The sequence below is a fragment of the Lolium perenne genome, chromosome 2, assembly GCF_019359855.2.
Source record: "Lolium perenne isolate Kyuss_39 chromosome 2, Kyuss_2.0, whole genome shotgun sequence".
In the NCBI taxonomy this organism is placed as follows: Eukaryota; Viridiplantae; Streptophyta; class Magnoliopsida; order Poales; family Poaceae; genus Lolium; species Lolium perenne.
Genome location: NC_067245.2, coordinates 1,529,600 through 1,543,564, shown reverse-complemented (window position 1 = coordinate 1,543,564; position 13,965 = coordinate 1,529,600).

Below are 13,965 nucleotides of genomic sequence, written 5' to 3'. Positions count from 1 at the left end.
TTTTGTCTTTTTTACATAGTGCACACAAAATGTTTTCCCGTGCCAAACTTTTGTGAGCTAACATAGAACGCGAGGATGCACACTCAGGATTTTATTTCGATTTTTTACAATTTTAAAATAAATTTTAAATACATTTTTTTATAATAGGTGCATCTAAACCTATGAGCCAAAACACCATGTCCTTTTGATATGCCCTTTTTTCTACTAAAAGCCTTTATTTCGATTCTTAGATATTTTTAAATATTTCCCAAACTCATGTTTCACAAGGGAGGAAATAATTTGACATTTACAATTACAAGTAAAGTGTTGGAGAATATTCTATTTGGTGTTATTTGCATCTTGGGTTTTCCAGGATATTATTAATAATATATAGTTTAGAGAAAACAAAGAGAGAAGATAATATGACTTCTTAATTTTTTACTTGGTTATCGAAATGGATTTCTATGTTCTACAATGAACACAATACTTTTGTCTGCATTTTGTGGCATTTCTTGAATTTATTTGAGGTATAATATTAAATCCTAAGCTATTTTGTAAATATTGCATGGCTAGCCATCTAAGGGCAAAGGGCATAAAAATATTTTACTATATTTTATTTTGGTCCAAAAAGGGTTTCCATGTGTTCAATATACCTATTTTTTTATTTTTAGGCATTTCCCAAAATTAGTTCGTATGTGCTTTCTTGGAATTATCCTATATCTCCATAGTCGTAATAAAAGGAGTATTCCAAAAATATTTCTGTGGGAGTAATTATCTCCTGTTATTATAAATCAAACTAAATAATTCTAAAATTTATGAGAATTTTTTTCACCTAGTTTGGAGCTATAAAACTCTTTTTATAAAATATAAACAGAAAAAGAAAAAAAGGTGAAAAGAAATGGGCCAGACCAGTCTGAACATATCCAGCCAAACCAGCCCAGTTAGACTGATTAGCCCACGCGCACGAGCATTTCGGTTAACCAAACCATGTACCGGGAAAGCGTCCCTTTTTGGAAATCACAAGAAAAAAAAGTTTAACCGTTGCGAAAGTCCAACGATAGTCTCCACATGAGACACATGGTGCGTTGGGTGCTAAAAAATGAACGGGAAGCAGTCTACTTACGCCTCTGCATCGTGAGTTCTATAATATGATCAGCGATAATATAAGCAGTTTCCAATATACAATGGGAAATGTGTTTTACATCGGTTACCTCTATACCACACATACATATAGTTAAAGAAAAATATGTGGGTAGAAAATGTAGGAGAGAGACGAATCTTTGGAGGGGCTGTCACTGCATGTGGAGCAGGAAGCATCTTTCGAGCAGAAATTTGATGCCGGTGCTCCCGCTAGAAGCTCTTCGTACAGGGATCCTTTCGGGATGTCGGTGCCTTTATGAGGCTCCAAAACATGCTAATGTTTTTTGGGGAACGCCGATGCGGATATTTTCTCTCACTAGGATACCAATAAAGATATTGAAAGCGTTATTAGGAGCGGCGGTGAAGATATATGCTCTAAGGGTTAAGCAAAGTGGGGAAGATGGATGATAGAGAACGCCACGGAGGGTAGGTTGTGTCAGCTTTTTATTATGCTTGTTTTCAAAATGAAATATCTTGCGAACCATTTGGTCAAATTGCGAACCATTTCTACTTTTAAGATTATCACGTCGAGATATTCAAAACTAGTTTTTGTGCATGGCAAATAAATTAATTTTTTAGGAGGGTAAACATGAATCAAACTTAAAATGGGACAAAAGCCAATTGCTCCATAGATTTTGGGCTATGAAGATCCAACAAATTATTATTGAGCTACGATGTTAACATCTTGTCTAGGCAAAATTTACGTCCGTGTGGATGGCTATATAATTTACGAGGATTAGTGAACTCGCGTTGTACAACAAGCATAGCAAAACAAAACCTCTTCCTAGTTTTTAGTTGCTAGACAAGCATAGCAGCAGAACAAGGCATCTCCCTAGTTTGTAGTAGTTGCCAGACATTGGTACAACAAACAAAGTTTTTCATCCAGCAAACAATGTCAATGTCTGGCGGCGTGGTTAGACAATTGGACGCGCGATTTTTTTTAATAATACACTTTTTTTTGTTTATTTCCGAAATAATACTCGATTTTGACATTTTGCAGGAATAATACACCGTCGGGTTCAAGAAACCCAATTTATAAAAATCGGGGTAGAGTAACCCGATTATTCAAAAATCGGTGCACCTGATCCCGACTTACTGTGCGGAGGAAAGGGAAAAACAAAAAGAAAAAGAAAAAGGACGAATCGGGGTTGAGGAACCCGAAATTTGGTAATTAGGTTTAAGGAACCCGAAATTTGACAATTAGGTTTGAGGAACCCGATTCATTTCCTGAGTTTATTTTCATAGCTGTACCACCAGTACCAGCTAGTAGTAATTAGAGAGCACGTTCGATCCATGGTTTCTCAACTGAATTATTAATACACCCGTGCAGTGCCATCCATCTCATGCACCTGAATTGTTAGAGCATCTCCAGCCGCGTCCCTCAAACCGTCCCCCAAAGTGATTTGGGGCGCGTTGGAAAAAAAAAAACGTTTCCAGCCGCGTTCCCAAAGTTGTTTTTTGTCCGACGCGGCCCGATACGGTGTCCGGCGCCCCGAGCCCGTCCCCGCCCCATATGGGACGCTCCAGGCACGCCGGACACATCGAAAAGCGAGGCGAAGCGACGCGGGCCCGACGCGTCAGCGACTCGGAAGTCTAAAACCCGTCGCCTACCTTTGGTCAAGCGACGTTACTGGCGTCCCTTGTTTTCCCAGGCGACACTGGGACGCGTCTCGTCATGCATGGCCGCATGGCCGTCCGCGCCGGCGTTATTGCGTGCAACCACCCGCTGCTACCGCTGTTCATTAAGAGGCCCTGCGGTTCGTCCCAATCTCTCACCATTCCCAAACCTTCTCCTCGCCGCCCCCAGATCTTCTCGTCGCCGTTCCAAGCAATGTCGTCCTCGTCCGCCCGCAAGATCGCCCCGTGGCGAACGGCTTCGACCGCGGCAGCCTACCCGTGAAGGAGGCGTGGGCGTTGTACCGCTCGGCGCCCTACACCATCCACAATCGCGTGGTGAAGGAGGAGCCCACGACGCCCGTCAATCCCGGCGGAGCCCTCCTCATACCGAAGCCGGAGGTGAAGGAGGAGCCGGAGGAAGCGTCGCAGGCGGCGCTACTGGCGGAGTACGAGCAGCAGCAGTGGCTCATCGCCAGCAGCAACGACCCCGAGGACTGCCCGGGTACTCATACTTGCGGCCCTCCGCCATGGCCAGATGCCATTCCTGGAAGATAACCGCGGTAGTCGTCGCTGTCATACTTGACCTCCTCGTTGTGGTAAACCAGCGCCTTGATGTAGTCCTTGGAGTTGTCGTAGTCGTCGTCGTACTGCGCACGCGTCGGCGCCTGGTGCACACGCATCGTCGTACTCAGCGTCCGCCGCGACACATTTTAGGCGTAAATATGCGCCGGGTTTGCGTCGCCGCGGATGTTCCGGTCACGATGCGTCGCGCCGCTGGAGGAGGTACCAGACGCATTTTTTGCCTGGTTGCGCCGCCTGCTGGAGATACCCTCATGCCTAGCGTGGGAAGGATTGAAAGTTTGATATGATAGCTGGTTGTTAATTTAATCAAGGGAGCGACATTTTTTTTTCGATAAATGATGCTTTATTACTTTAATAAGCAATTACATCCAGCCTCTGCATAACCAGGATGCACACAGCCGTTTTGTTGTCTCAAGTCCAAAAGGATAAATAATAAAAACTAGGCGAGATACATGTCGTAACGATGAATCATATAACGCCTAAAGTGTAGGTGGGGCATCTATCCGTAGACTATGCTGCCACCCATGTAGGGAAAAAGTATCCCTCGCCGTAGCCTCCAACCGTGTACAGACCTCCGTATATAGTTGTCGGTTCTCCACTCGCTGTAGAGGTAACCATTGATACGTCTCCAACGTATCGATAATTTCTTATGTTCCATGCCACTTTATGGATGATACCTACATATTTTATGCATACTTTATGTCATATTTATGCATTTTCCGGCACTAACCTATTAACGAGATGCCGAAGAGCCAGTTGTTGTTTTCTGCTGTTTTTTGTTTCAGCAATCCTAGTAAGGAAATATTCTCGGAATTGGACGAAATCAACGCCCAGGATTTTATTTTTCCACGAAGCTTCCAGAACACCGGGGGAGATACGAAGTGGGGCGACGAGGCGGCCACACAACAGGGCGGCGCGGCCCAAGCCCTGGCCGCGCCGGCATATTGTGTGGGCCCCTCGCGTCGCCCCTAAACCTACCTCCTCCGCCTACTTAAGCCTTCGTCGATAATAACTCCAGTACCGAGAGCCACGATACGGAAAACCTTCTAGAGACGCCGCCGCCGCCAATCCCATCTCGGGGGATTCAGGAGATCGCCTCTGGCACCCTGCCGGAGAGGGGAATCATCTCCCGGAGGACTCTTCACCGCCATGGTCGCCTCCGGAGTGATGAGTGAGTAGTTCACCCCTGGACTATGGGTCCATAGCAGTAGCTAGATGGTCGTCTTCTCCTAATTGTGCTATCATTGTTGGATCTTGTGAGCTGCCTAACATGATCAAGATCTTCTATCTGTAATGCTACATGTTGTGTTTGTTGGGATCTGATGAATATGGAATACTATGCTATGTTGAATATCAATCTATTATCTATGTGTTGTTTATGATCTTGCATGCTCTCCGTTACTAGTAGAGGCTCTGGCCAAGTTTTTGCTTGTAACTCCAAGAGGGGGTATTTATGCTCGATAGTGGGTTCATGCCTCCATTAAATCTGGGACAGTGACAGAAAGTTCTAAGGTTGTGGATGTGCTGTTGCCACTAGGGATAAAACATCAATGCTATGTCTAAGGATGTATTCGTTGATTACATAACGCACCATACTTAATGCAATTGTCTGTTGTTTGCAACTTAATATTGGAAGGGGTTCGGATGATAATCTGAAGGTGGACTTTTTAGGCATAGATGCATGCTGGATAGCGGTCTATGTACTTTGTCGTAATGCCCAATTAAATCTCACAATACTCATCATAACATGTATGTGCATGGTCATGCCCTTTTTATTTGTCAATTGCCCAACTGTAATTTGTTCACCCAACATGCTTATTCTTATCGGAGATACACCACTAGTGAACTGTGGACCCCGGTCCATTATTTTAATCGAATACAATCAACTGCAATACTCGTTCTACTGTTCTCTGCAAACAATCATCATCCACACTATACATCTAATCCTTTGTTACAGCAAGCCGGTGAGATTGACAACCTCACTGTCACGTTGGGGCAAAGTAATTTGGTTGTGTTGTGCATGTTCCACGTTGGCGCCGGAATCCCTGGTGTTGCACCGCACTACACTTCGCCGCCATCAACCTTCAACGTGCTTCTTGGCTCCTACTGGTTCGATAAACCTTGGTTTCTTACTGAGGGAAAACTTGCCGCTGTACGCATCACACCTTCCTCTTGGGGTTACCAACGGTCGCGTGTTGTACGCGTATCAAGACTGTTTTCTGGCGCCGTTGTCGGGGAGATCAAGACACGCTGCAAGGGGAGTCTCCACTTCCAATCTCTTTACTTTGTTTTTGTCTTGCTTTATTTTATTTACTACTTTGTTTGCTGCACTAAAACAAAACACAAAAAAAAATAGTTGCTAGCTTTACTTTATTTACTGCCTTGATCTCCGTATTAAAAACACAAAAAAATTAGTTACTTGTCTTACTTTACTTAATATCATGCATGTTTTTATTTCACTAGTTAAGCATAATGGAAAGTAACAGTGAGCTTTTGAAGCTATTTCCTGAGTTAAGACATGGATTGTTTGATGCGAAAATTAAAAAACCTATTGAACCTTATTTGCATGCTAGTAGCAATGTTATTAGTATGAACACTATTATTTCTAAAGCTATGGAAGAATCTAAGCTTGGGGAAGCTGGTTTTGATAAGCATGCTATTTTTAGTCCCCCAAGCATTGAGGAGAAAATTTTCTTTGATGATACCTTGCCTCCTATTTATGATGATTATAATGATAGTGGTCTTTTGGTGCCACCTACTATGGAGAGTAAATTTTATTATGATTATACTATACCTCCTACACTTGATGAGAATAATAATGATAGCTACTTTATTGAATTTGCTCCCACTACAACTAATAAAATTGATCATGCTTATGTGGAGAGTAATAATTTTATGCATGAGACTCTTGATAAGAATGTTTCATTTGATAGTTATATTGTTGAGTTTGCTCATGATGCTATTGGATATTATTATGAGAGACGAAAATATGGTTGTAGAAACTTTCATGTTACTAAAATACCTCTCTTTTTGCTGAAAATCTTGAAGTTGCGCTTGGCTAGTCTTTCTATGCTTGTTGCATTATGCTTCATGAACTTGTTTATTTACAAGATTTCTTTTCATAGGAAGTGGGTTAGACTTAAATGTGTTTTGAATTTGCTTTTTGATGCTCTCTTTTGCTTCAACTCTTATTTCTTGGGAGTGCATCATTAAAATTACTGAGCCCATCTTAATGGCTATAAAGAAAGCACTTCTTGGGAGATAAACCATGTGTTTATTTTACTTCTGCACTTTTATTTTATATTTGAGTCTTGGAAGTTGTTACTACTGTAGCAACCTCTCCTTATCTTAGTTTTGTTGCATTGTTGTGCCAAGTAAAGTCTTTGATAGTAAGGTTCATACTAGATTTGGATTACTGCGCAGAGACAGATTTCTTGCTATAACGAATCTGGGCCTAATTCTCTGTAGGTAACTCGGAAAATTATGCCAATTTACGTGAGTGATCCTCAGATATGTACGCAACTTTCATTCAATTTGAGCATTTTCATTTGAGCAAGTCTGGTGCCTCTTAGAAATTCGTCTTTACGGACTGTTCTGTTTTGACAGATTCTGCCTTTTATTTCGCATTGCCTGTTTTGCTATGCTTGATGGATTTTTCTATTCCATTAACTTTCAGTAGCTTTGTGCAATGTCCAGAAATGTTAAGAATGATTATGTCACCTCTGAACATATGAATTTTGATTATGCACTAACCCTCTAATGAGTTGTTTTGAGTTTGGTGTGGAGGAAGTTTTCAAGGATCAAGAGAGGGAGATGATACAATATGATCAAGGAGAGTGAAAGCTCTAAGCTTGGGGATGCCCCGGTGGTTCACCCCTGCATATTTCAAGAAGACTCAAGCGTCTAAGCTTGGGGATGCCCAAGGCATCCCCTTCTTCATCGACAACATTATCAGGTTCCTCTAGTGAAACTATATTTTTATTCCATCACAGCTTATGTACTTTGCTTGGAGCATCTGTTTGTTTTTGTTTTTGTTTTATTTGAATAAAATGGATCCTAGCATTCATTGTGTGGGAGAGAGACACGCTCCGCTGTTGCATATGGACAAATATGTCCTTAGGCTTTACTCATAATGTTCATGGCGAAGGTTGAATCTTCTTCGTTAAATTGTTATATGGTTGGAAACGGGAAATGCTACATGTAGTAATTGGTAGAATGTCTTGAATAATGTGATACTTGGTAATTGTTGTGCTCATGTTTAAGCTCTTGCATCATATACTTTGCACCTATTAATGAAGAAATACATAGAGCTTGCTAAAATTTGGTTTGCATAATTGGTCTCTCTAAGGTCTAGATAATTTCTAGTAAGGGTTGAACAACAAGGAAGACGGTATAGAGTCTTATAATGCTTACAATATGTCTTTTATGTGAGTTTTGCTGTACCGGTTCATACTTGTGTTTGTTTCAAATAACCTTGCTAGCCTAAGCCTTGTATCGAGAGGGAATACTTCTCATGCATCCAAAATCCTTGAGCCAAACATTATGCCACTTGTGTCCACCATACCTACCTACTACATGGTATTTCTTCTTCATTCCAAAGTAAATTGCTTGAGTGCTACCTTTAAATTTCTATCCTCTATCTTTGCAATATATAGCTCATGGGACAAATAGCCTAAAAACTATTGTGGTATTGAATATGTGCTTATGCATTTTATTTCTTATAAGTTGCTTGTTGTGCGATAACCATGTTCCCGGGGACGCCATCAACTACTCTTTGTTGAATATCATGTGAGTTGCTATGCATGTCCGTCTTGTCTGAAGTAAGGGCGATTTACCATGAGTTGAATGGTTTGAGCATGCATACTGTTAGAGAAGAACATTGGGCCGCTAACTAAAGCCATGATCCATGGTGGAAGTTTCAGTTTTGGACAAATATCCTCAATCTCATATGAGAAAATTAATTGTTGTTGAATGCTTAAGCATTAAAGAGGAGTCCATTATCTGTTGTCTATGTTGTCCCGGTATGGATGTCTAAGTTGAGAATAATCAAAAGCGAGAAATCCAATGCAAGCTTTCTCCTTAGACCTTTGTACAGGCGGCATAGAGGTACCCCTTTGTGACACTTGGTTAAAACATATGTATTGCGGTGATAATCCAGGTAATCCGAGCTAATTAGGACAAGGTGCGGGCACTATTAGTATACTATGCATGAGGCTTGCAACTTGTAGGATATAATTTACATGATGCCTATGCTTTATTACTACCGTTGACAAAATTGTTTCTCGTTTTCAAAACCAAAGCTCTAGCACAAATATAGCAATCAATGCTTCCCTCTGCGAAGGGCCTTTCTTTTACTTTTATGTTGAGTCAGTTCACCTATTTCTCTCCATCTCAAGAAGCAAACACTTGTGTGAACTGTGCATTGATTCTTACATACTTGCATATTGCACTTATTATATTACTTTATGTTGACAATATCCATGAGATATACATGTTACAAGTTGAAAGCAACCGATGAAACTTAATCTTCCTTTGTGTTGCTTCAATGCCTTTACTTTGAATTTATTGCTTTATGAGTTAACTCTTATGCAAGACTTATTGATGCTTGTCTTGAAAGTACTATTCATGAAAAGTCTTTGCTATATGATTCAATTGTTTACTCATTGCATTACCATTGCTTTGATTGCTGCATTCATTACATGTGCTTACAATAGTATGATCAAGATTATGATGGCATGTCACTTCAGAAATTATCTTTGTTATCGTTTACCTACTCGGGACGAGCAGAAACTAAGCTTGGGGATGCTGATACGTCTCCAACGTATCGATAATTTCTTATGTTCCATGCCACTTTATTGATGATACCTACATGTTTTATGCATACTTTATGTCATATTTATGCATTTTCTGGCACTAACCTATTAACGAGATGCCGAAGAGCCGATTCTTTGTTTCTGCTGTTTTTGGTTTCAGAAATCCTAGTAAGGAAATATTCTCGGAATTGGACGAAATCAACGCCCAGGATTTTATTTTTCCACGAAGCTTCCAGAACACCGGGGGAGATACGAAGTGGGGCGACGAGGCGGCCACACAACAGGGCGGCGCGGCCCAAGCCCTGGCCGCGCCGGCCTACTGTGTGGGCCCCTCGCGTCGCCCCTAAACCTACCTCCTCCGCCTACTTAAGCCTTCATCGATAGTAACTCCAGTACCGAGAGCCACGATACGGAAAAGCTTCCAGAGACGCCGCCGCCGCCAATCCCATCTCGGGGGATTCAGGAGATCGCCTCCGGCACCCTGCCGGAGAGGGGAATCATCTCCCGGAGGACTCTTCACCGCCATGGTCGCCTCCGGAGTGATGAGTGAGTAGTTCACCCCTGGACTATGGGTCCATAGCAGTAGCTAGATGGTCGTCTTCTCCTAATTGTGCTATCATTGTTGGATCTTGTGAGCTGCCTAACATGATCAAGATCATCTATCTGTAATGCTACATGTTGTGTTTGTTGGGATCTGATGAATATGGAATACTATGCTATGTTGAATATCAATCTATTATCTATGTGTTGTTTATGATCTTGCATGCTCTCCGTTACTAGTAGAGGCTCTGGCCAAGTTTTTGCTTGTAACTCCAAGAGGGGGTATTTATGCTCGATAGTGGGTTCATGCCTCCATTAAATCTGGGACAGTGACAGAAAGTTCTAAGGTTGTGGATGTGCTGTTGCCACTAGGGATAAAACATCAATGCTATGTCTAAGGATGTATTCGTTGATTACATTACGCACCATACTTAATGCAATTGTCTGTTGTTTGCAACTTAATATTGGAAGGGGTTCGGATGATAATCTGAAGGTGGACTTTTTAGGCATAGATGCATGCTGGATAGCGGTCTATGTACTTTGTCGTAATGCCCAATTAAATCTCACAATACTCATCATAACATGTATGTGCATGGTCATGCCCTTTTTATTTGTCAATTGCCCAACTGTAATTTGTTCACCCAACATGCTTATTCTTATCGGAGAGACACCACTAGTGAACTGTGGACCCCGGTCCATTCTTTTAATCGAATACAATCAACTGCAATACTCGTTCTACTGTTCTCTGCAAACAATCATCATCCATACTATACATCTAATCCTTTGTTACAGCAAGCCGGTGAGATTGACAACCTCACTGTCACGTTGGGGCAAAGTATTTTGGTTGTGTTGTGCATGTTCCACGTTGGCGCCGGAATCCCTGGTGTTGCGCCGCACTACACTTCGCCGCCATCAACCTTCAACGTGCTTCTTGGCTCCTACTGGTTCGATAAACCTTGGTTTCTTACTGAGGAAAAACTTGCCGCTGTACGCATCACACCTTCCTCTTGGGGTTCCCAACGGTCGCGTGATGTACGCGTATCACCATGAATGGAGAATACTTGTACATCTGTAGATGACCTGCAAGAAAGAACAATTTTTGTCATTAAAGATCTTGTCATTTCTATATAGCCAAAGCGCCCAGATAACTGCTAGCGCCCCCACCCTAAGAAGCAACTTAAACCTTGAATCTAAACCATGAAGACAATTGCCAAAGACATTGGCGACACTAGTCGGAGGATACAAGGTAGACGCTACTTGGATGACAGATCATATAGATCTCGCGAACTGGCACTGGAAGAATAAGTGTTTGATTGTTTCGTCCTGATGACAAAAAACACACCGTGTACTTCCATGCCAATTCCGCTTAATAAGATTGTCTTTGGTGAGAATAACCCCACGACGAAGATACCATCCAAAAATTTTAATTTTTAATGGTATCTTCTGAAGGAGATATGCCCTAGAGGCAATAATAAAGTGGTTATTATATATCTTTATGTTTATGATAAATGTTTATATGTCATGCTATAATTGTATTAACCGAAACATTAGTACATGTGTGATATGTAAACAACAAAGAGTCCCTAGTATGCTTCTTAACTAGCTTGTTGATTAATGGATGATTAGTTTCATAATCATGAACATTGGATGTTATTAATAACAAGGTTATGTCATTATATGAATGATGTAATGGACACACCCAATTAAGCGTAGCATAAGATCACGTCATTAAGTTATTTGCTATAAGCTTTCGATACATAATTACCTAGTCCTTATGACCATGAGATCATGTAAATCACTTATACCGGAAAGGTACTTTGATTACACCAAACACCACTGCGTAAATGGGTGGTTATAAAGGTGGGATTAAGTATCCGGAAAGTATGAGTTGAGGCATATGGATCAACAGTGGGATTTGTCCATCCCGATGACGGATAGATATACTCTGGGCCCTCTCGGTGGAATGTCGTCTAATGTCTTGCAAGCATATGAATAAGTTCATAAGAGACCACATATCACGGTACGAGTAAAGAGTACTTGTCAGGAGACGAGGTTGAACAAGGTATAGAGTGATACCGATGATCAAACCTCGGACAAGTAAAATATCGCGTGACAAAGGGAATTGGTATCGTATGTGAATGTTCATTCGATCACTAAAGTCATCGTTGAATATGTGGGAGCCATTATGGATCTCCAGATCCCGCTATTGGTTATTGGTCGGAGTGAGTACTCAACCATGTCCGCATAGTTCGCGAACCGTAGGGTGACACACTTAAAGTTGGATGTTGAAATGGTAGAACTTGAATATGGAATGGAGTTCGAATATTTGTTCGGAGTCCCGGATGAGATCCCGGACATCACGAGGAGTTCCGGAATGGTCCAGAGAAAAAGATTCATATATAGGATGTCATTTTATGTGATTTAAAATGATCCGGAAGGTTCTATGGAAGGTTCTAGAAGGTTCTAGAAAAGTCCGGAAGAAACCACCAAGGAAGGTGGAGTCCCGGAGGGACTCCACCTCCATGGCCGGCCAACCCTAGAGGGGGAGGAGTCCCAAGTGGACTCCCCCTATGGGGGCCGGCCACCCCCCCCCCCCCACATGGAAGGGGGGAATCCCACCCCAAGTGGGATTCCCACCTTGGGTAGGTTTCCCTATCACATGGAAGGTTTTGGGTTCGGGTCTTATTCGGAGACTTGTAGTCCAACACTTGGGGCTTCCACCTATATAATGAGGAGCCAAGGGGAGGGGGCCGGTCACCCAACAACCACCAAGGTGGCCGCACCCCTTGAGGCCGGCGCCCCCCTCTCCCAAACCCTAGCCGCCCCCTCTCCTCCATAGCTCCCGCACGCTTAGCGAAGCTCCGCCGGAATTCTCCACCGCCACCAACACCATGCCGTCGTGCTGTCGGATTCAAGAGGAGCTACTACTTCCGCTGCCCGCTGGAACGGGAGGTGGACGTCGTCTTCATCAACAACCGAACATGTGACCGAGTACGGAGGTGCTGCCCGTTCGTGGCGCCGTGATCAAGATCTTCTACGCGCTTTTGCAAGCGGCAAGTGAACGTCTACCGCAGCAACAAGAGCCTCATCTTGTAGGCTTTGGAATCTCTTCAAGGGTGAGACTCGATAATCCCCTCGTTGCTACCGTCTTCTAGATTGCATCTTGGCTTGGATTGCGTGTTCGCGATAGGAAATTTTTTGTTTTCTATGCAACGTTATCCTACAGTGGTATCAGAGCCGTGTCTATGCATAGATGGTTGCACGAGTAGAACACAATGGTTTTGTGGGCGTTGATGCTTATGTTGTCTTTAGTTTGAGTACTTTGTATCTTTGTGGCATAGTGGGATGAAGCGGCTCGGACTAACTTTACATGACCGCGTTCATGAGACTTGTTCCTCGTTCGACATGCAACTTGTATTGCATAAGAGGCTTTGCGGGTGTCTGTCTCTCCTACTATAGTGAAGATTCAATTTACTCTTCTATTGACAACACTAGTATCACCGTTGTGGTTCATGTTCGTAGGTAGATTAGATCTCTCTCGAAAACCCTAAACCACGTAAAATATGCAAACCAAATTAGAGACGTCTAACTTGTTTTTGCAGGGTTTGGTGATGTGATATGGCCATAATGTGATGATGTATATGTATGAGATGATCATTATTGTATTGTGGCAACCGGCAGGAGCCTTATGGTTGTCTTTAAATTTCATGTTGAGTAGTATTTCAAAGTAGTTGTAATAGTTGCTACATGGAGGACAATCATGAAGACGGCGCCATTGACCTTGACGCTACGCCGACGATGATGGAGATCATGCCCGAAGATGATGGAGATCATGTTCGTGCTTTGGAGATGAAGATCAAAGGCGCAAAGACAAAAGGGTCATATTGATACGTCTCCGACGTATCGATAATTTCTTATGTTCCATGCCACATTATTGATGTTATCTACATGTTTTATGCACACTTTTTGTCATATTCGTGCATTTTCTGGAACTAACCTATTAACAAGATGCCGAAGTTCCAGTTGCTGTTTTCTGCTGTTTTTGGTTTCAGAAATCCTAGTAACGAAATATTCTCGGAATTGGACGAAATCAACGCCCAGGGTCCTATTTTGCCACGAAGCTTCCAGAAGACCGAAGAGGAGACGAAGTGGGGCCACGAGGCGCCCAAACCCTAGGGCGGCGCGGCCTGGCCCCTGGCCGCGCCGGCCTATGGTGTGGGGCCCTCGTGCCCCCTCCTGACTTGCCCTTCCGCCTACTTAAAGCCTCCGTCGCGAAACCCCCGGTGCAGAGCCA